Consider the following 22,284-nt stretch of genomic DNA (forward strand, 5'->3'; position numbering starts at 1 on the left):
CTCGTAGGTTCCTTATATTCATTCATTAAACAGATAATTATTGGGTGCTCAGCATATGCCAAGTATATTATTATTTCTGCGTGTGTCTTAGCTCACCTTCTAAAGTATAAGGTTCTCATGAGGTAGTAGATACAAAGCCTCTATCATCAGCCTTGGCACATGGCAGATTAAACTTGAATGACTGTTTCCCCTCACTCCGAAGGAGAGGATTTGTATCTTGTACATCTTAATGTTCCCCATGTGCTATAGTCCAGTGCTTTATAGGTAATACATTGTTGATACATTTTGATGAATGAATGAGCAAAGATCTCTCTGATGTGCTGTGTAGTGTCTGCCTTGTGGACATTAGAAATATGGATCTCCCTTTAAGAAGGAAATTGGCTCTAATGAAAGGAAAACTATGAAACTATGAAACCACCTCCTTCGACATAAAAGTAATGCCTTTTTGCATGTACTGTATTTAAAATCCCTTCTGTGTACTGATAAGAATCCCAAGTTGACACACCTTTGCACTAAATGCAAGTTTTGGACAATATATTCATCAGACTGGAGCTACGTCCCTAGTAAAATGCTATAGATTTCATCCCCTATGTGTTTCTTCTAATCAACATGAAGAGAAAAAAATTCTTCATATCACATGACTTTTTAAAGATTTATTTATTTTAGAGAATGGAGGAAGGAGGGGGAGAATCTCAAGCAGACTCCCCACTGTGCATGGAGACAAAGGGGGCACCAACTGAGCCACCCAGTCTCCCCTCAAATGACTTTTGTTATAGGACCTGTGCTTACCCACCCCTTGTCTGCCACCTCACCGGCTGAAGTTTCTCTTACATCTCATACACTGATCATACTTTCTGCCTTCCAGAATGGTCATCACAGAATATATTTGGGCTAGAAGCAATGTTACTATAATCTGGAAAAAAAAGTGTTTTCATTCCCGGCATTCCTATTTTATTTAGTCTTAAGTAAGAGGATGTCAGATAAATGGAGATATCTAGAAAATTGAAAGTTAAGGACTAATATAGTTAAACACTCCAATATAAGTTATTAAAGCCATAAAAATGGCCAAGGGTCCCAAGGAAGCTTGTAAAATGATGATGATTTGGTTTGCATTTTAAAATAATAGTGATGCCTTATGCTAATAAATTCTATGATTCTCAAAGTAATTTGGCATCTCACTAGGTCATCTTAACAAGCCTGAGCCATGGGCCAAGTAGTTGTTCTAATTGTACAGAACAGAACAACAGAAGGATTATATATCTTGCCCAAAAGTCACCCAGTTTGTGGCAAAATTGGAATAAGAGAACATGTCATCAAACTTTTAAATAATTTTTCTGCTACACCTTGCTTCTGTAAGTTACCATGGCAAGATGTTTGGGGTTTTTTGTTTTGTTTTTTAAGATTTTGTTTATTTATTTGACAGAGAAAGAAGAGAGTACAAGCAGGGTCCAGCAGAGGGAGAAGGAAAAGCAAGCTCCCCACTGAGCAAGAAGCCCTTTTTTGGGACTTGATCCCAGGACCCCAGGATCATGACCTGAGCTGAAGGCAGATACTAAACTGACTGAGCCACCCAAGCACCCAAGTAAGATGTTTAAAAAAGGAAAATTCACAAGTCAGTTTTTAGTCAAGGCTAGAGGCAGTGGGGGGTGACTAGGAAAGAACTGAACAGCCTCATTAAGTTGCTTATTTTTTCTTAAAAATGGAATTCCCTGGCTAGAGTAAACCTTCTCTTAGGTTAGGGTTTCTCTGCCTGGGCTTTGCTATATTTTTTATTTTCTCAAACATAATCCTACTAGGTAAGAAAGTGTAGAAATTCTATTTGAGTGGGTCATCAATCAAATTCTTTATTACAGAAAAGGTCTGTGCAATATATTGAGATTCGGCATAAGCTAATACTACTTTGTACCTCCTATTTCCCATGTCAGTGGAGGTGGATAAGGTCTATGGTATTCTGGGACCTGTCACCCCGCCAGCCTCCCAGTGGTTTTCTGGCCATTTTTGTTTCCTTAACCTTTGAACACAAACTCAGTTGTGTCTGTAGTCATTCAAAACTCAGAGAATCAGTGTAAAGTTTCAGACAGAACCAGGAACCTACTGTGATATGAAGTAAGAGATGAATGACAGTCCTAGTTATTTAGACTCTCTGCATACTTACCATTCCTGTTTTAGAGATGAGTTATTATTTCTTTTATAGCCATTATTCATGAGCATGACTGTTACACATAAAAGGAAAATTCTTTTTAAAAACTGATCTCAGACAGGTGTGCCTAGCTGCAACTCTTGATCCCAGGGTTGTGAGTTCAAGCCCCACATTGGGTGTAGAGATTACCTAAAAATAAAATCTACAGGGCACCTGGGTGGCTCAGTCGTTAAGCATCTGCCTTTAGCTCGGGTCATGATCCCAGGGTCTTGGGATTGAGCCCCGAATCAGGCTCCCTACTCAGCAGGAATCCTGCTTCTCCCTCTCCCACTGCTCCTGCTTGTGTTCCCTCTCACTCTGTGTCTCTCTCTGTCAAATAAATAAATAAAATTTAAAAAAATAAATACCTAAAGAATCTAAAATCTAAAAAAAAATGGGCAAAGTTTGGGGGTTTTTTTTAAGATTTTATTTATTTGTCAGAGAGAGAGCACAAGCAGGGGGAGCAGCAGGCAGAGGGAGAAGCAGGCTCCCCACTAAGCAAGGAGCCCAATGCAGGACTCGATCCCAGGACCCTAGGATCATGACTGGAGCTAAAGGCAAATGCTTAACCTACTGAACCACCCAGGCATTCCTCAGGCAAAATTTTATACTGGGCTTATTTTGAGCATTCTTAAAGTTCTGGTAGTGACCCAAGCATCTGTATTTTCTGAGCAGAGAATTGATACCTCTCCAATACAAACATCCCTCTCTTCAGTATTATTCAGTATTCAGTATTCAGTATTATTCAGTATTATTACACTAGACTGGAGGCAGAACTGTAGGTGAACCAAGTACAAATCATTCAGATGAGTAGCCACAATGGCATCTCCCCTTCTCCTTATTTCTTATGCCTTTCTTCGTATTCCTTTTTGCTTTTTGCCCATCTGATGTCAGGTCTGCAGTTATAACCAAATGTAACCACCATTCTTTTTATTATTTCAGTTTGAACCTGGAGCCATACAAGACACCTCATTTTAAAAAAAGATTTTATTTTTATTATTTATTTGAGAGAAATAGAGAGCATGAGTGGCGGGGGGAGGGGCTGAGGGAGAGAGAGAAGCAGACTCCCTGCTGAGCAGGGAGCCAGAAACAGGGCGCAATCCCAGGACTCGGATCATGACCTGAGCTGAAGGCAGATGCTTAACCTACTGAACCACCCAGGTACCCCTACATACCCCATTTTGGAGTAAGGATGATTTTTGTCTTCATGAAACTTTGAGATCACTGGACTTGAGATCGACAGTAATTTAGTTTTCAGTGGAAGAGAAATGTAGTAGCAGAAAAAAACTAAGAGGGACGCCTGGGTGGCTCGGTTGGTTAAGCAGCTGCCTTCGGCTCAGGTCATGATCCCGGGGTCCTGGGATCGAGTCCCGCATCGGGCTCCTTGCTCGGCGGGGAGCCTGCTTCTCCATCTGCCTCTGCCTGCCTCTCTGTCTGCCTGTGCTCGCCCGCGCTCTCTCCCTCTGTCTCTGAAAAATAAATAAAAAAATCTTTAAAAAAAAAAAAAAAAAAGAAAAAAACTAAGAAGAGCAAGAGATTAGGAAATATTGCTGTGCTTCATTTTCCTGTAGGAATCCCCAAAAACCTGGGGCAGGGATTCGGGCAATAGTTGCCCACATAGATACCTACTGCATAAGGCTTTGAGATCTTCCTCGATGTACTCAAGGCTGTGCTGCCTACTGGACCAGAACTCTAGCAGAATCTGGCTCTACTGTCAGGAAACAAGACATACAAATATGAAACAATGTGTAGAAGTAGCAACTTCATTATCTTTTCATGTATCCTTGTTGAACTCTAGCCATGTGCCAAATACAGATACCATTATGGACCTTGGAGATACAAAATTGAATAATACATGGACTCCAGGAAAGGAGTACATTATTACTCCATTCTATGAGTAACCAGTATTATCCAGTGCCTTGGCTCTTCAAGGTTTCTCCCTCTCTTCCTTCCTCCCCTTACTACTCCCCTTTTAAAAAGTTCACTGTTAAAAGTGTGAGATACTTTATCTTGGACAGAGAATTGACTCAAGAATAAGAAAGTGTTGGAATCAAAACTCTCTGAAGACTTTGAGATACTGAATTAATATTTAGATAAGTAATCTAAAAGATGAGATACAGAAATAGCTCTCTAAGTACACTAATGATACTTAGCCTTTCATTATGAGACGTCTTACCAGTTGGCATGAGCTGCAAGAAAATAAAAGGTTCAGCTGATGTAAAAGTTATTTATTGCCACATAATGGATCACACAAAACTTAGTAGCTTAGAATAACAGCTATTTTATTTGCTCATAATTCTGTAGGTCAGCATTTTGGGCTAGGTTTAGCTGGGCAATCCTGCTAGTCTTGCTGGTCTTACTACTATTCCAAGACAGCATAAATGGAAACTGCAAAGCCTTTGAACACCTAGGCTCAGAAGTCACACAGTGTCCCTTGTGTCTCATTCTTATAGACAAAGCAAATCAGCAGGCCAGCCCAGATTCATGGGAAGGAAAACAGATTCACCTCTTAATGAATAGAATGGCAAAGTCACCTGGCAATGAAGTCTACCCGGAAGGATGGGAAGACATTATTACAGTCAACTTTGCAAATACTGTACTGCCTCAAATTAGCTACAACAGCTAAAAGACAGGACTGGAAATAAATAAACTTCATGAGGAACAGATTTGGAAACCAATAGTTGTGGTTTTAAACTGAATTGTGTTAAGGTATTGGGAAAAAGAATGTCAAAAACTAAAACAGTTAAAAACCCTGTCACAAGGCTTTGTTTACTGAACATAATCTGTCTCGTGCTTCCAAATCTCCCACTCACTCTCAACCCTCATCATTCTGGTTTCCAGCCTCACCAGCTCCACTGAAATTGCTGCTTCCAGGCATTGTTGCTAAATCAGATGGACACCTTCAGACTTCTTTTTTTTTTTTTTAGAGATTTTATTTATTTATTTGACAGAGATCACAAGTAGGCAGAGAGGCAGGCAGAGAGAGGAGGAAAGAGGCTCCCTGCTGAGCAGAGAGCCCGATGCAGGGCTCGATCCCAGGACTCTGGGACCGTGACCTGAGCCAAAGGCAGCGGCCTTAACCCACTGAGCCACCCAGGCGCCCTGCCTTCAGACTTCTTATCCGACTTTTCATCAGCTTCCACCGTCCACTGTTGTTTCTTTAAAACATCTTGCTCCCTTGATTGCTCTGAATTACTTTCATCTTTATTCCTCTCTAACTCCTCCTCCCAACACGCATGCACGCAAGCTTGATTTCCCACTGTTTCTCTGTCCTTCCACAGCATCCTGTGCATACTTGTTTCTTCATACTTATGTGTTATGAAATTACCTATTTTCTTATCTGTCTTACTGGACTTTAAGTTCCTTGAAGCTAAGTACCACATCTGTAAAGCCCGGACCTCACATAATGCCTAGTACTCAATAAATCCTTTTTTCTTTTTTTGGTAGTTTTATGGCTTTATTAACATAAATATGACAGGCACATAAGCTATCTATTCATTTTCTTTGCTGCACACCCTGGCATGAAGATTGGTGACTCTGATGGCCAGTTGGACTGCTCTTTCCACAATGGCTTTACGATTCTTGGAGGACACATTGTGAGCAATTCTGCGCAGTAAGATTTGTAGCACATCAGCAACACTTCAAGCTCCTTGACCCTGTGGACTAAGAATTTCCAGAAGCCACTGAGAAGTATGTGCTTTGTTTTGGTGTTGCTCCCAAAGCCAATGCTGGGGCATCAAGATCTGTCCCTCAAACCTTCTGTGCACCCTATTGTCAGTGCCTCTGGATTTCCACCAGTTGCACCCAAGTTTTTTTTTTAAGATTTTTTTTTTACTTATGAGAGAGAGAGAGAGAAAGAAAGAGAGCATGAGCAAGGAGGAGAGGGAGAAGCAGGCTCCCTGAGAGCAGGGAGCCTGACATGGGGCTCCATCCGGGGACCCTGAGATCATGACCTGAGCTAAAGGCAGACTTTTAACCGACGGAGCCACCCAGGCACCCCTGGTTGCACTTTATTTTGATAATATTGGTCTGACAGTGCCAGATGAACTTCCTGGTCCTCTTTTTAACAATGTTGGGCTTCGCCAGAAATCTGAGGGCAGTCATGATGCTGAGTAGAAGACAGCTGCCACCTCCACAGGCAGTGAGTGACAAGAAAGAGGGGGGCCTTAGTAAGTTTTTACTGAATTAAATTGGGCTGTGAGGGAATAAAGAAATGTATGTTGCTTGTAGCAACAAGTGATATAAGACTCTTCATATTCGTAGCCTTAGCAATCCCACATTGGAAGAAAATACTTTCAGGAAATAATATGAAAGAAAAGAATCTTTATTGTCAAGAGTTAGAAAGAGCCATATTTATCATTGCCGGGGGAAATGCAAATAGTCAAAATTCTAATGAATTAAAGACCCAAACTATAAACTGTGGTAAATCAATGTGATAAAATATATAATCATTAAAAAGATCAGTGAGTGGGTTAAAAAAAAAAAAATAGAGGGAACTCCAGAAAATAACAAGTGTTGGCAAGGAGAGGAGAAATTAGAATTGTGTGTTGTTGCTGGTGCCTAAAAAGTTAGACAGAGTTACCATACGACCCAGCAATACCACTCCTTGGTATATGCCTCAAAACCTGTACATAAATGCTCAGAGGAGCATTATTCATCATAGCCAAAAAATGGAAGCAACCTAAATGTCCATCAACTGATGAATATGTAAACAAAACAGATGTGTATCCAATCGATGAGATATTATTCACCCATAAAAAGGAATGAGGGACTGAGGCTTGCTACAACATGGATGAACCTGTAAACATTATGCTAAGTGAAGGAGGCCAGGCACAAAAGACCGTATGCTATGTGGTTTCACTTGTATGAGATGTCCAGAATTTGTAAATCCATAGAGACAGAAAGTGGATTAGAAAGTGAATTAGTGATTGCCAGGGGATGAGGGTGAACAAGATTGGGAATAACTACTAATCAGTATGGTGTTTCTTTTAGGGTGATGAAAACGTTCTGGAATTAGTGATGGTTGCACCCCTTATGAATATACTAAAAACTATTGAAATGTACCCTTTAAAATTTTATGGTAAGTGAATTTTATCTTGATTTCTAAAAGTAAAATAACAATATATTCCAAAGAAAAGCACAAAATAACATATGCATACTTCCTACAATCAAACGTCTATTGATGACCAGAGAAAGACAGAAGAATATCATGAACTCAGTGTTTATAATTTATGAGCTTTTTATTATTTTAGGTAAAGTTGCTTTGAATAACTTTTTAAGACTATCTACCAGAACATTATGGCAAATTTGCAAAGCTAAAACTGTAGAACTATAAAATCCTGCAGTATGTATAAAACTGTAAAGGTCTAACATTTTACGAAGTAGGAAGGGACCCATGTTAATAGGGCGCTTGTTTAGGATAACCTGTCTCTTATCTATGGGAAGATAGTTGTAAGTTTTTGATGTAAGCAACAGCAAATTTCTCATGCGGGATTTCTCTTCCTGGGAAATGAGAATGGGAATAAGAAAGGCCAAAGAGAATCATTTGAGAAGTAAGCCATTAAGGTAGCCACCAGCCAGTCCCCTCTTAAATCAGTAGGTGGGTAATCAACAGAAAGAAACCACAGGGACACCTGGGTGGTTCAGTCGGTTGAGCATCTGCCTTCAGCTCAGGCATCCTGGGATCAAGTCCCGCATCAGGCTCCCTGCTCAGTGGGGAGTCTGCTTCTCCCTCTGCCTGCTGCTCCCCCTGCTTGTGCGTTCTCTCTCTCTCTCTCTAACAAATAAATAAATAAAATCTTTAAAAAAAAAAAAAAAAAAGGAAAGAAAGAAACAACAGTTTTTCTAGAAAATTTTGAAATAAAGAATGAAGACATTAAAATGGATTCAAAAAGAGCCCAAATTCCTAGAAAGGAATAAGGCTTGTAACTAAGGAAATAGATTAAAAAGCCAAGGGAAGAATTAAGTAGGATAAAGGCACTTTTAATCAGTAATTTTAAAAATTCCATCTTTGTACAGGCACAACCTTTAAGCTTAATGAAGTGCTACTAGTAAAGACTTTATTTTAGAAATGAAAGCCTAGAAATATATTAGAAGAAATAATTCTCTCATAAAGAAGGTGTCTGTGGCTGGAGTCCCTGGCAGCCATGGCCATCATCACCCTGGCCCTGAAGACGTATTGCTCTCAAAGGTACTGGGAAGACTGAGGAGGAGCTGGAAGAGGATGACGGGATCTAGATAAATTACTGCAGGCAAGACCATGGAGTCTGACAGAGGTGTGCCCAGAGGGGGTTGGGTCCAAGCCAGAACTACTTTGGGACTCTCCTTCCCTGAGGCTCAAAAACTGTGCAGGTTTTTCCCAGGCAGCCTTCCTTTATGACCCTGGCTCTTCCTGTGGTCTTCAAGACCAAAAAGCTGCAAATACTTCTAAATCCTTCTTGAGCTCAGCACAGGGCTCTTAGGGGGAATGCTGGGGGCTCTACCTTCTTGTCCCAAACAGATCAACATTGCTTCTCCAACAACTGAGCTGTCTTGGTGGGAAAAATTTAAAATTCAGTAGTATTTGAATTTGAATTCAACATTATATATTAGTTAGATGGTGGAGGAGTAGGAGACCTTAGTTTAGTTTGGTTCCAGGAATTCAGCTAGATAGCTATCAAATCATTCTGAACACCTGTGAACTCAAGCAGAGATCTAAGAAAATAACTGCAACTCTGCAAATAGAAAAGCAATTACTTTCTCCAAAAATGACAAGACAGAAAAACTCACCTCAAAAAAGAGAACAAAAGGCAGTACTGGCTGCCAGGGACCTTATCAGTATGGACATAAGTAAGATGTCAGAACTAGAGTTCAGAATAATGACTATAAAGATACTAGCTAGGCTTGAAAAAAGCACAGAAGACACTAGAGAATCCCTGGAGAAATAAAAGAACTAAAATCCAAACAAGTTGAAATCAAAAAGGCTATTAATGAGATGCAATCAAAAGTGGAGGCTCTAACTGCTAGGATAAATGAGGCAGAGGAGAGAATTAGTGATATAGAAGACAAAATGATGGAGAATAAAGAAGCTGAGAAAAAGAAAGATAAACAACTACTGGATCGTGAAGGGAGAAATGGAAAGATAAGTAATATGGTAAAGCAAAGGAATATTAGAATAATTGGGATCCCAGAAGAAGGTGGGGGGGGACAGGTAGAAGGATATTGGAGCAAATTATAGTAGATAATGTCCCTAATCTGGGGAAGGAAGCAGCCTTCAAGTCCAGGAACCACAGAGAATCTCCCCCTTAAAATCAATGAAAATGGGGCGCCTGGGTGGCTCAGTGGGTTAAAGCCTCTGCCTTTGGCTCAGGTCATGATCTCAGGGACCTGGGATGGAGCCCCGCATCGGGCTCTCTGCTCAGCAGGGAACCTGCTTCCCCTCCTCTCTCTGCCTGCCTCTCTGCCTACTTGCGATCTCTGTCAAATCAAAAAAAAAAAAAAAAAATCTTAAAAAAAAAATCTATGAAAGTAAGTCAACACCTTGTCATATAATAGTGAAACTTGCGAATCTCAGAGACAAAGTGAGAAGCCTGGAAGCAGTTTAGGACAAGAGGTCCATAGCTACAAGGATAGAAACATTAGACTGGCAGCAGTTCTATCCACAGAGACCTGGGAGGCCAGAAAGTACTGGCATGATATGTTCAGGGTGCTAAATAAGAAAAATGTGCAACCAAGAATACTTTATTCAGTAAGAATATCACTCAAAATAGAGATAAAAAAGCTTCCAGGACAAAGAGAAATGAAAAATTTGTGATCACTAAACCAGCACTGCAAAAAATATTAAAGGGGATCCTTTAAGTGAAGAGAGAACCCAAAAGTAACATAGACCAGAAAGGAACAGAGAAATATACAGACAGAGACTTTACAGGTAATACAATAGCACTAAAGACAAATCTTTCAATAGTTACCCTGGATGTAAGTGGGCTAAATGCCCCCATCAGAAGACATAGGATATCTGGTTGGATAAAAAAGCAAGACCCATTGATATGGTGTCTGCAAGAGACTCATTTTAGACCCAAAGACACTTCCAGATTTAAACTGAGGGGATGGAAAACCATTTATCATGCTAATGGACATCAAAAGAAAGCTGGGGTGGTAATCCTTACATCAAACAAATTAGATTTTAAACCAAAGACTGTAATAAAAGATGAGGAAGTATACTATATCATAATTAAAGGGTCTATCCAACAAGAAGATCTAATAATTGTAAATATTTATACCCCTAACATAGGTGCAGCCAATTATGTAAGCCAATTAATAACAAATCAAAGAAACACATTGATAATAATGCAGTAATAGTAGGGGACTTTAACACCCCCCCCATTGTAATAGATAATCTAAGCAGAAGATCAACAAGAAACAAGGGCTTTGAATGACACACTGGACCAGATGGACTTCACAGATATATTCAGAGCGTCCCATCCTAAAGCAATAGAATACACATTCTTCACACATGGAACATTCTCCAGAATAGGTCACATCCTGGGTCACAGATCAGGTCTCAACTGGTACCAAAAGACTGGGATCATTCCCTGCATATATTCAGACTACAGTGTTTTGAAACTGGAACTCAATCACAAGAAGAAAGTTGGAAAGAACTCAAATACATGGGAGCTAAAGAGCATCCTACTAAAGAATGAATAGTCAACCAGGAAGTTAGAATCTAAAACAATTCATGGAACAAGTGAAAACAAAAATACAAGTGTTCAAAACCTTTGGGATGCAGCAAAGGCGGTCCTAAGAGGGAAGTAGATAACAGTGCAAGCCTTTCTCAAGAAACAAGAAAGGTCTCAAATAAGCAGCCTAACCCTACACCTAAAGGAGCTGGAGAAAGAACAGCAAATAAAGCCTACACCCAGCAGGAGAAGAGAATAAAGGTCAGAGCAGAAATCAATGAGATAGAAACCAAAAGAACAATAGAACAGACCAACAAAACTGGGATCTGGTTCTTTGAAACAATTAATGATTAATAAACTGATGGCCTGACTTATCAAAAAGAAAAGAGAAAGGACCAAAATAAATAAAATGAAAGAGGAGAGATCACAGTCCACACCAAAGGAATACAAACAATTATAAGAACATATTATGAGTAACTATATGCCAACAAATTAGGCAATCTGGAAGAAATGGATGCATTCCTAGAGAGGTATGAACTACCAAAACTAAGCCAGGAAGAAACCGAAAACCTGAACAGACCCATAACCAGCAAAGAAAATTTTTTTAATTTTTTAAGATTTTATTTATTTATCTGTCAGAGAGAGAGAGCACAAGCAGGCAGAGTGGCAGGCAGAGGCAGAGAAAGAAGCAGGCTCCCCACTGAGCAAGGAACCCAATGTGGGACTCAATCCCAGAACTCTAGGATCATGACCCTAGCCAAAGGCAGTGGCTTAACCAACTGAGCCACCCAGGTGTCCAAACCAGCAAGGAAATTGAAGCAGTCATCAAAAATCTCCCAAGTAGGGGACGCCTGGGTGGCTCAGTTAGTTGGACGACTGCCTTCGGCTCAGGTCATGATCCCGGAGTCCCGGGATCGAGTCCCGCATCGGGCTCCCAGCTCCATGGGGAGTCTGCTTCTCCCTCTGACCTTCTCCTCGCTCATGCTCTCTCTCACTGTCTCTCTCTCTCAAATAAATAAATAAAATCTTTAAAAAAAAAAAATTCTCCCAAGTAGGAAGAGTCCAGAGTCAGATGGCTTCCCAGGGGAATCCTACCAAACATTTACAGCAAAATTAATGCCTATTCTTCTGATGCTGTTTCAAAAAATAGAAATAGAAAGAAAACTTCTCAACTCTTTCTAAGGCCAGCCATTACCTTGATCCCCAATTCAGACAAAGACCCCACCAAAAAGGAGAATTACTGACCAATATCCCTGATGAACATGGATGCAAAAATTCTTACCAGAATATTAGCCAATAGGATCCAACAGTACATTAAAAGGATTATTCAGCACTACCAAGTGGGATTTCTGGGCTGCAAGTTTGGTTCAACATCCACAAATCAACCAAAATGATAAATCAGATTAATAAAAGAAAGGACAGAGCCATATGATACTCTCAACAGATGCAAAAAGAAATTTGACAAAATATAGCATCCTTTCTTGATTAAAACTCTTCACAGTGGGGCGCCTGTGTGACTCAGTGTGCTGAAGCCTCTGTCTCCAGCTCAGGTCGTGATCCCGGGGTCCTTTGATCGAGTCCCACATCGGGCTCTCTGCTTGGCGGGGAGCCTGCTTCTCCTTCTCTCACTGCCTACTTGTGATCTCTGTCTGTCAAATAAATAAATAAAATCTTAAAAAAAAAAAAAACCTCTTCACAGTGTAGGGCTACAGATATGATACCTCAATATCATAAAAGCCACATACAAAAGCCCACTGTGAATATCATTCTCAATGGGGAAAAATTGAGAGTTTTCCCCCTAAGGTCAGGAACATCACAGGTTTGTCCACTCTCACCATTGTTGTTCAACATAGTACTAGAAGTCCTAACCTCAGCAATCAGACAATACAAAGAAATAAAAGGCATCCAAATCAGCAAAGAAGTAAAACTCTCACTTTTTGCAGATGACATGATACTCTGTGGAAAACCCAAAAGACTACACCCCAAAATTGCTAGCACTCATACTGGAATTCAGCAAAGTGGCAGGATATAAAATCAGTGCACAAAAATCAGTTGCATTTCTATACATGAACAATGAGACAGAAGAAAGAGAAATTAAGAAGTCGATCCCATTTACCATTGCACCCAAAACTGTAAGATACTTAGGAATAAAGCTAACAAAAGAGGCAAAGGATCTGTACTCAGAAAACTATAGGGAACTCATGAAAGAAATTGGAGAAAACACAAAGAAATGGAAAAATGTTCCATGCTCATGGATTGGAAGAACAAATAGAGCAATCTTTACATTCAGTGCAATCCCTATCAAAATACCATCAACTGGTTTCACGGGGCCGAGACAAATAATCTTAAAATTTGTATGGAACCAGAAAATACCCCAAATAGCCAAAGGAATGTTGAAAAAGAAAACCAAAGCTGGTGACATCACAATCCCAAACTTCAAGCTCTATTACAAAGCTGTAATCATCAAGATGGTATGGTACTGGCACAGAAACAGACATGTAGATCAATGGAACAGAATAGAGAACCAAGAAATGGACCCTCGACTCTATGGCCAATTAATCTTTGACAAAACAGGAAAGACTATCCAGTGGAAAAAAGACAGTCTCTTCAACAAATGGTGTTGGGAAAATTGGATAGCCACATGCAGAAGAATTACACCATACACAAAAGCAGACTCAAAATGGACCTAAATGTGAGACAAGAATCCATCAAAATCCTAGAGGAGAAAACAGGTAGCAAACTCTGTGCCTCGGCTGCCTCAATTTCTTGCTAGACACAGCTCCAAAGGCAAGGGAAACAAAGCCAAAAATGACCTATTGGGACTTTATCAAGACAAGAAGCTTTTGCACAGTAAAGCAAACAGTTGACAAAACCAAAAGATAACTGAAAGAATGAGAGAAGATATTTGTAAATGTCTTATCAGACACCACCTTAAACCAGTCAGAATGGCTAAAATTAACAAGTCAGGAAACAACAGATGTTGGCAAGGATGCAGAGAAAGGGGAACCCTCTCACACTGTCGGTGGGAATGCAAGCTGGTGTAGCCACTCTGGAAAATAGTGTGGAGGTTCTGCAAAAAGTTGAAAATAAAGCTACCCTGTGACCATCAATTGTACTACTATGGGTTTACCCCCAAAGATAACAAATGTAGTGATCCAAAGTGGGACGTGCACCCCAATGTTTATAGCAGCCATGTCCACAATAGCCAGATTGTTAAAAGAGCCCAGTTGTCCATTGACAGATGATGGATAAAGAAGGGGCATATATATATATAAAATGAAATACTACACAGCCATCAAAAATGAATTCTTGCCATTTGTAGCAATGTGGATGGTATTAGAGGGTATTATCCTAAGGGAAATAAGTCAACAGAGAAAGACAATTATCATATGATCTCACTGATGTGTGGAATTTAAGAAACAAGGCAGAGGATCATAGGGAAAGAGAGGAAAAAATGAAACAAGATGAAATCAGAGAGGGAGACAAACCATAAGTGACTGAATCATGGGAGACAAACAGAATTGCTTGGAGGGGAGGTGGTGAGAGGGTGGGGGAACTGGGTGATAGACATTAAGGAGGGAATGTAATGTAATGAACACTGGGTATTATATAAGCCTGATGAATCACTGACCTCTACCTCTGAAACTAATAATATATTACATTTTAATTAATTGAATTTAAATGAAAAATAAATTTTTTTAAAAAAGAAGGAAGGGCACCTGTGTGGCTCAGTTTGTAAAGCAACTGCCTTCAGCTCAGGTCATGATCCTGGAGTCCTGGGATCGAGTGCCACATCAGGCTCCAGCTCCATGGGGCGTCTGCTTCTCTCTCTCACCTTCTCCCCTCTCATGCTTTCTCTCACTCTCTCAAATAAATAAATAAAATCTTGGAAAAAAAAATAAAAGAATGGCCGAAAGAAGTTCTCTAAACAAAAGGAAAATGATAAAAGAAAGAGCCTGGAAGCATCAGGAAAGAAGAAAGAACATGGCAAGTTAAAATACAGGTACATACAATAGGCATTTCTCTGAGTTTTTAAAATTATATTTGCTGGTTTTAAAAAAGTATAACACTGGTGTGGTTTTGAATGTATGCAGGAGAAATATTTAAGACAACTATATTATAAAGTGGGGGAAAAGAAATGAGATATAAAAGTGGTAAGAAGTTCTACACTTCGCTCAGAGTGGTAAAATAAGGACACAGTAGAAACTTCAACCGAGGGACATTCTACAAAATCGCAGTTAGTCTGGGAGCCGAAGGAAACATGATGGCTAAATGTATTGTGATTTCCAGGATGAGATGCTGAAATAGAAAAAAGATATTAGATTTTTAAAAACTGAGAAATCTGAATAAAGTACAGACTTCAGTTTAAAATAATGTGTGAATATTAGTTCATTAATTGTGGCAGATTTACCATACTAATGTTTATAATAAGTATATGAGTCTATGAAAACTCACTCTACTATCTTTGCAGTTTCTCTGTAAATGTATAACTATTCAAAAATTAAGTTTCCTTTACAAAATTGCTACATCATAAAAAAAAATCTTATCTTTTAGCAGAAAAAGCATAAGGATGAATCAAATGGCCTTTTTTTTTTTTTTAAAGTAGCCCAGCATGGAGCCCAGCCCATGGCCTGAACTCATGACCCCTAGATCAAGATGCTGAGATCAAGACCTGAGCTGAGATCAAGAGTTAGACATTTAACTCAGTCACCCAGATGCCCCCAAATATTCTCTTAACAGTCAAAGGAAGGAAGGTTTCCTAACCTCTCTGTCCATGATCATCATCATCATTATCCATTTTAACTATAACATATAGAAAGTAACATACTTGCGATCCACACAGCACCGCAAATTAACAGATGTTAATCTTTTGCCACCCATGTTTTGGGACTTTTGTTTCTTTTTTGTTTCAGCTGAAGCTCTAGATCTTTACTCTCTCTTTCCATTTTATCCCCAGAGGTAACCACTATCTTGAGGTTATCATTCCTATTCATATTTTAAACTTTCATTACATGTGTTCACATCCAGATTCAATGTGGCATTATGTTGGGTATGTGTGTGTACTTGATGGTACCCCACTGTTCTTAACCATTTACAACATTGTTTAGATTTAACATTGTTTTGAGGTTGATTCACATCCGTACGTATAGATCTAGTTCACTCATTTTAATATCTGCCTGGCTTTAAGGTATGGTGGGGGTGCGCTGGTGACTGAGTCAGTTAAGCATCTGCCTTTGACTGAGGTCAAGATCCCAGGTCCTGGGATCAAGCCCCTTGTCAGGCTCTGTGCTCAGCAGGGAGTCTGTTTCTCTCTCTCCTCCTCCACACTGCTCGTGCTTGAGCATGTGCTCTCTCTCTCGCTCTCTCTCAAATAAATAAATAAATATTGTTTGAATTTTAAAAATAAATAAATAATAAAGTATGGTAGTACATGTAAAACTATCTATAATTTGTTTATTAATTCTACTATTTTTGTATGATAGGTTATTTCCACTTCTTGGGCCATTCTTCAATAAATTTCCTTTCTAAAATTTGTTTAAAATTCAGACTCAAGAAAAAACAATCTGAGAACTACATTAAGTAAAAAACAACTTCTTTGTATATTTCTTTTGTGTGTGAGAGAGCAACATGAAAGTTGTGGACATTTCATTTTTAGAAACAATAACAGGAAACATAACACTTTTAAAGTAAATATCTCAAAAGCAAAGTATACAGCTTGGTTCATTTCATGACCAGAAAAAGAGCCATGAGTACTTTCAGCTTCTAAATTATACATTATCTTTAGTTATCTTAATTTTTTTCAACAAGCCTGCATTGCTCTAATAAACTAATATCAAAGTTGCTTTTTGAAATAAATTATTTTCTTGCTTTTATTTTTTTTTAAAGATTTTATTTATTTATTTGACAGAGAGAGATCACAAGTAGGCAGAGAGAGGAGGAAGCAGGCTCCCTGCTGAGCAGAGAGCCCGATGCGGGACTCGATCCCAGGACCCTGAGATCATGACCTGAGCCGAAGGCAGCGGCTTAACCCACTGAGCCACCCAGGCGCTCCTTGCTTTTATATTTTTGATATATCGTTGTCACCCTAACACAGTGGAATTTTAATTGAATGCAAACTCCTATTTGGTGGGACTTATTCTTTAGGTGTGAGATAAAGGTCCAAACTAATCCTGCCCCACACTGAAGGAGACAGCATGGTACTCACCTTCATTTTTATTTGACCTGAATATTATCAGGTCAGGAAGCAGTCAGTTCACTTCCTATTGGCAATTGTGACCCATCAAATGGCCTCTACCCATCTCATTACATCAGTTAGACTTGAGGAGGTTGGATTTTATCCTGTAGAGGATTTTTTTTAAGATTTTATTTATTTAACAGAGAGAGAGCATGAGCTGGGGGTGGAGCAGAGGGAGAGGGAGAAGCAGACTCTCCAATGTACAGTGAGCCCAACAAGGGGCTTGATCCCAGGACCCTGAGATCATGACCTGAGCCAAAGGCAGAGGCTTAACTGACTAAGCCAACCCAGGTTCCCCTGTAAAAGATATTATTAAGTGTTCTAAGGATACTTAGTTCTTCTGTAATGCATCAAGAGAAGGGTTTAGAAACACATGTAATAACAGTGACTGTAAGAGTGCCATCCATCTGCTACACACAAAGCAGTCTTTTTAAAGGTAATGGATATGGGGCATCTGGGTGGCTCAGTTGGTTGAGTGTCTGCCTTCAGCTCAGGTCATGATCCTAGGGTCCTGGGATTGAGTCCCACATCAAGATCCCTGCTCAGCGGGGAGCCTGCTTCTCCCTCTTCCTGCTGCTCCCCCTGCTTGAGTGCTCGCTCTCTTTCTCGCTCTCTCTCTCTGTCAAATAGGTTAATAAAAATCTTTTTTTTTTAAGATTTCATTTACCTATTTAACCAAGAGAGAGAGATCACAAGTAGGCAGAGAGGGAGGGGGAAGCAGGCTCCCTACTGAGCAGGGAGCACTATACAGGGCTCAATCCCAGGACCCTGGGATCATGACCTGAGCCAAAGGCTCAGGCTTAACCCACTGAGCCACCCAGGAGCCCTGATAAATAAAAATCTTTAAAAAAAAAAAAGGGGGGGGGAATGGATGTGATTGCTATTCGTAATTCATTTAGAGAATTTTTTTTAAAGATTGTATTTACTTATTTGACAGAGATCACAAGCAGGCAGAGAGAGAGGGGAGGAAGCAGGCTCCTTGCTGAGCAGAGAGCCCAATGTGGGGCTCGATCCCAGGACCCCGGAATCGTGACCTGAGCCAAAGGCAGAGGCTCTAACCCACTGAGCCACCCAGGTGCCCCTAAAGAATTTAACAAATGTAGTAAAGGGGTGCCTGAATGTCTCAGTGGGTTAAACATCTGACTCTTGATTTTGGCTCAGGTCACAATCTCAGGGTTGTGAGATTAAACGCCACATGGGGCTTGGCGCTAAACATGGAGCCTCTTAAGACTTTATCTCTCCCTCTCCCTCTGCCCCTACCACCCTCTAAAAAAGGGGGGAAAAGTACTAATGATGGTTATAACAGATATGTGCATGCTACTTTGAGAAAAGTGTATTAAGGAAATCTCTGTCATAAGCCTTCTGTAATGCACTTAAAATTGTGTTTAAAACACACGCAATAGGGGTGTCTGGGTGGCTCAGTGGGTTAAGCCACTGCCTTCGGCTCAGGTCATGATCCCGGAGTCCTGGGATCGAGTCCCACATCGGGCTCTCTGCTCAGCAGGGAGCCTGCTTCCTCCTCTCTCTCTCTGCCTGCCTCTCTGCCTGCTTGTGATCTCTCTCTCTGTCAAATAAATAAAGTCTTTAAAAAAAAAAACACACACACGCAATAGAGACAGGGGTAAGTGTGCTGTATGACTTGAGGGATAAAGAGTTCAAGAAGATGACCCCATTGAGTTTTATGAAATCCTGGACCATCCCCTGTTATGCATGTCTGAATCTGACCCTAAAATAGCATACCACCATACACTTAGAACTACAGTGAGACAGACCATCCCCAGGGCCCATACTGGCCACTGGGGGCGTATGTGCAACAGATCTGAATAGCACTTAAGACTTTTGGGAAGGGAACTGATGTTAAAAATACAATCCACACGTGGTCGGTCAGATCTCATGACCCTAATTAAACCAGGTCAATCCCTGCTAACACAAAAATATCAACATTTTCCAATGGATTTAAACAACATCACATCAAATGTCCAGATACAATCCAAAATTACTTGGCATATTAAAAAAAAAAAAAAAGGAAATCTCAACTCACTTGGGAAAAAAAACAATGAACAGACAGCAATACTAAAATGACACAGATATTGGAATTACCTAAAAAAAAAAAGACATTAAAGCAATTATTATAAAATTGTCATAAGTATGAATATTCCTGAAACGAAGGAGAGGATGAAGTCTTGGTGAAGAAACAGAAAACAGAAAGATCCAAATCGTAATAACAGTAATCAAAAAAAAAAAAAAATTTAAGTTACTACATGAATTCTATTTGTTTCATATTGCTTTTATAACAAATTACTACAAATATAGTGATTTAAAACAAAACGAATGTCATATCTTACAGTCATGAGGATCAGACATCAGAAGTTACTCTTACAGGGTTAAGATAAAGATGTCAGCAGGACTGCATTTCTTTTGGAGGCTCAGGAGAAGAATCCATTTTCTTGCCTCTTCTGGCTTTTTTTTTTTTTTAAGATTTTATTTATATATTTGACAGAGAGAGAGATCACAAGTAGGCAGAGACAGACAGAGAGAGAGAGGAGGAAGCAGGCTCCCTGCTGAGCAGAGAGCCCAATGAGGGGCTTGATCCAGGACCCTAAGACCATGACCTGAGCTGAAGGCAGAGGCCTTAACCCACTGAGCCACCCAGGCGCCCCCCTCTTCCAGCATGGTCCCTTTCTCCAGTTTCAAAGCACATCACCCCAAACACAGCTTCTGTTGTAGACCTTTTTTGTCCCCCATAGTCCTGTCTTCCTTTTATAAGGATGCTTGTGATTACTTTGGGCCCACCCAGATAATCCAGAATAGACTTCCTATCTCAAGATCCTTCACATACTCACATCTGTTATTTGCAACATAGAAAAAAAATTTGAAAAACTGAACAAAGATACAGGGGTCTATGAAAAAATAATAAAGGGGGGAAAAAGTCTAATATTTGTCATTAAAGTCCAAGAAAGAAAGGAGAAAGAATGTGGTACAGAAAAAATGCTTGAAGAAATCATGGCTGAAATGCTCAAATTTGATGGGTTACCTAAAGCTACATATGCAAAAAGCTCAGTGAGTCCAAAACAGGATAAGCCTTAAAAAAAAACCCCAGCCGTGCCACATCATAGCAGTTTCAAAATAAAGGAAAAAAACCTTAAAAGCAGCCATGGAAATGACACATTACTTACCAGGGAACAATAACTATGGATTTTGCATTAGAAACCAGGAGGGCCAGAAGGAATTGGAACAAGATTTTTAAAAGCACAGTTGATCCTTGAACAACTTGAGGATTAGGGGTGCTAACTCCAGCACAGTCAAAAATCTGTATATAATCCTTTAGACCCCCTCATAAAAAACCAGTATAGCTGACTGGTGACTAGAAACCTTACTGATAACATAAGCAGTTTGTTATCATGTACTTCGTGTGTTACATGTGTTGTATGCTGCATTCTTACAGTAAAGTAACTTAGAGAAAACAAAATGTTAAGAAAATCATAAGAGAGTGGAGGGGGATGGGCAAAAGGGGTGACCGGAAACGGACGGTGCAGGCTTCCAGGTATGGAATGACTAGGTCTCAGGAATAAAAGATACAGCGTAGGGAACCTAGTCAATGGTATTGTAATAGCATTGTATGGAGCCAGATGATGGCTACACTTGTGTGAGCCTGGCATAGGTACAGAGTTGTTGAACCACTATGTTGTACACCTGAGACTAATATAATATCATGTGCCAACTACTCCAAAAAAAAAAAAGGAAGAAAATCTTAAAGAAGAAAAAAATGCATTTATAACACTGTACTGTATTGAAAAAAGATTGCATGTAAGTGGACCCACACAGTTCAAACCTCTGTTGTTCAAGGGTCAGCTGTGCTACTGTGATCACGTAATTCAACTCCTTCATTGTTTTGGTGTAAAAGCAAGGTCTCTAGAAGGATGAAGTGGGTGTCTTGAATCACAAGGTTCTTTACTCCTGTCACTTGATATAATGACCACTTTTCCGTCCTCACAGCTTCCTTGGCTTTTCTGAGCATGTGTCCTACACATTCCTTCAGCTGCAAATAACAGAAATCTGCTCTAACTAGCTCAAGCAAGAAGGGAAATAATTAAAAGAAGCTGGCGGGGGTGGTCCCTGATGGAACTCAAGATCAGGAGTGCAAAGGAGCATCAAGAATAAATTGAAGTTAAAACAACGGGCTCTCTTCTTGTTTCTTTCCATTTCTGTCCACATGTTAGCCTTACTCCCTTTGAGCACAGACCATTTCCCCAGTCCACATGACTGAAAACCAGTAACTGCTGAGATTTACATGTTGCGGGCCCAAGCTTGAGCTCTCACCAGCTCGGGGCTCCCAGAATATCTCAGAAGAGAGTAATGTTCCAACGCATTAGGTGTGTCCTCATTGACTGTAGTCAGGGAGCAGTAGCATGACGGTACAAGGTGACTACTTCCATGGTAAACCTGGGATTATGGGTGGAGGGTGATTCTAGGAAGTGAGTCAGAAGATAAGTGGGATAGAAGCAGTAACATCAGGCTTCCAGAACGTACCATTTTTTTTTGTTCTTTTTTTTTTTAAAGATTTTATTTATTTATTTGACAGATGAGATCACAAGTAGGCAGACAGGCAGGCAGGGAGAGAGGAGGAAGCAGGCTCCCTGTTGAGCAGAGAGCCTGATGCGGGGCTCGATCCCAGAACCCTGAGATCATGACCTGAGCCGAAGGCAGAGGCTTAACCCACTGAGCCACCCAGGTGCCCCCATTTTTTTGTTCTTGACACACAATTACCCTAAGGTGTGTAGCAAGGTGTTGGAACAGATTTTCTAGGTTTACTGATTTTATAAAATCTACTCATTTATATATTTTGTCATTAGTTAAATGAAGTTTTCTAGTTTTCTCTTTCACTAGACTATTGAAATAAATCTTGTAATAATCTTGCATGGTGTTGGCATGGAACATTTACCCTTTTCTTCTCACATTTCCACCAAGAGGAGGGAACGTCTCCTGCCAGAAGGATATATAGTCTTTGTCCCCTCTCCCTCTTCCTAAGCAAAAAGTGATTTCACTGCTTGGTAAGAATGCAGAATAAGCTCTCAATGCTCCCGCTTTGGGAATGGCCAGTCATCCAGACTCCTCCTGAGCAACCCTGTCCCTACAAGAGAGACCCGGAGATGCCTGGCTATGTCAGAAACTAGCTAGCCAAATTCAGCTCAGGGAAGATGTATTGGGAAATGCAT

The 22,284-nt window shown here is 40.1% G+C and overlaps 1 long non-coding RNA gene across 1 annotated transcript; it reads left to right on the forward strand.

Moving 5' to 3' along the window:
• Positions 1–1,549: 1,549 nt before the first annotated feature.
• On the forward strand, positions 1,550–21,585 carry LOC116596084. The gene is made up of 3 exons (XR_004287995.1): positions 1,550–1,582; positions 7,172–7,259; positions 21,065–21,585. It is a non-coding gene; the product is annotated as an uncharacterized LOC116596084 (long non-coding RNA).
• The last annotated feature ends 699 nt before the right edge of the window (positions 21,586–22,284 follow it).

The sequence above is a fragment of the Mustela erminea genome, chromosome 7 (assembly GCF_009829155.1).
Source record: "Mustela erminea isolate mMusErm1 chromosome 7, mMusErm1.Pri, whole genome shotgun sequence".
NCBI classification, from domain to species: Eukaryota; Metazoa; Chordata; class Mammalia; order Carnivora; family Mustelidae; genus Mustela; species Mustela erminea.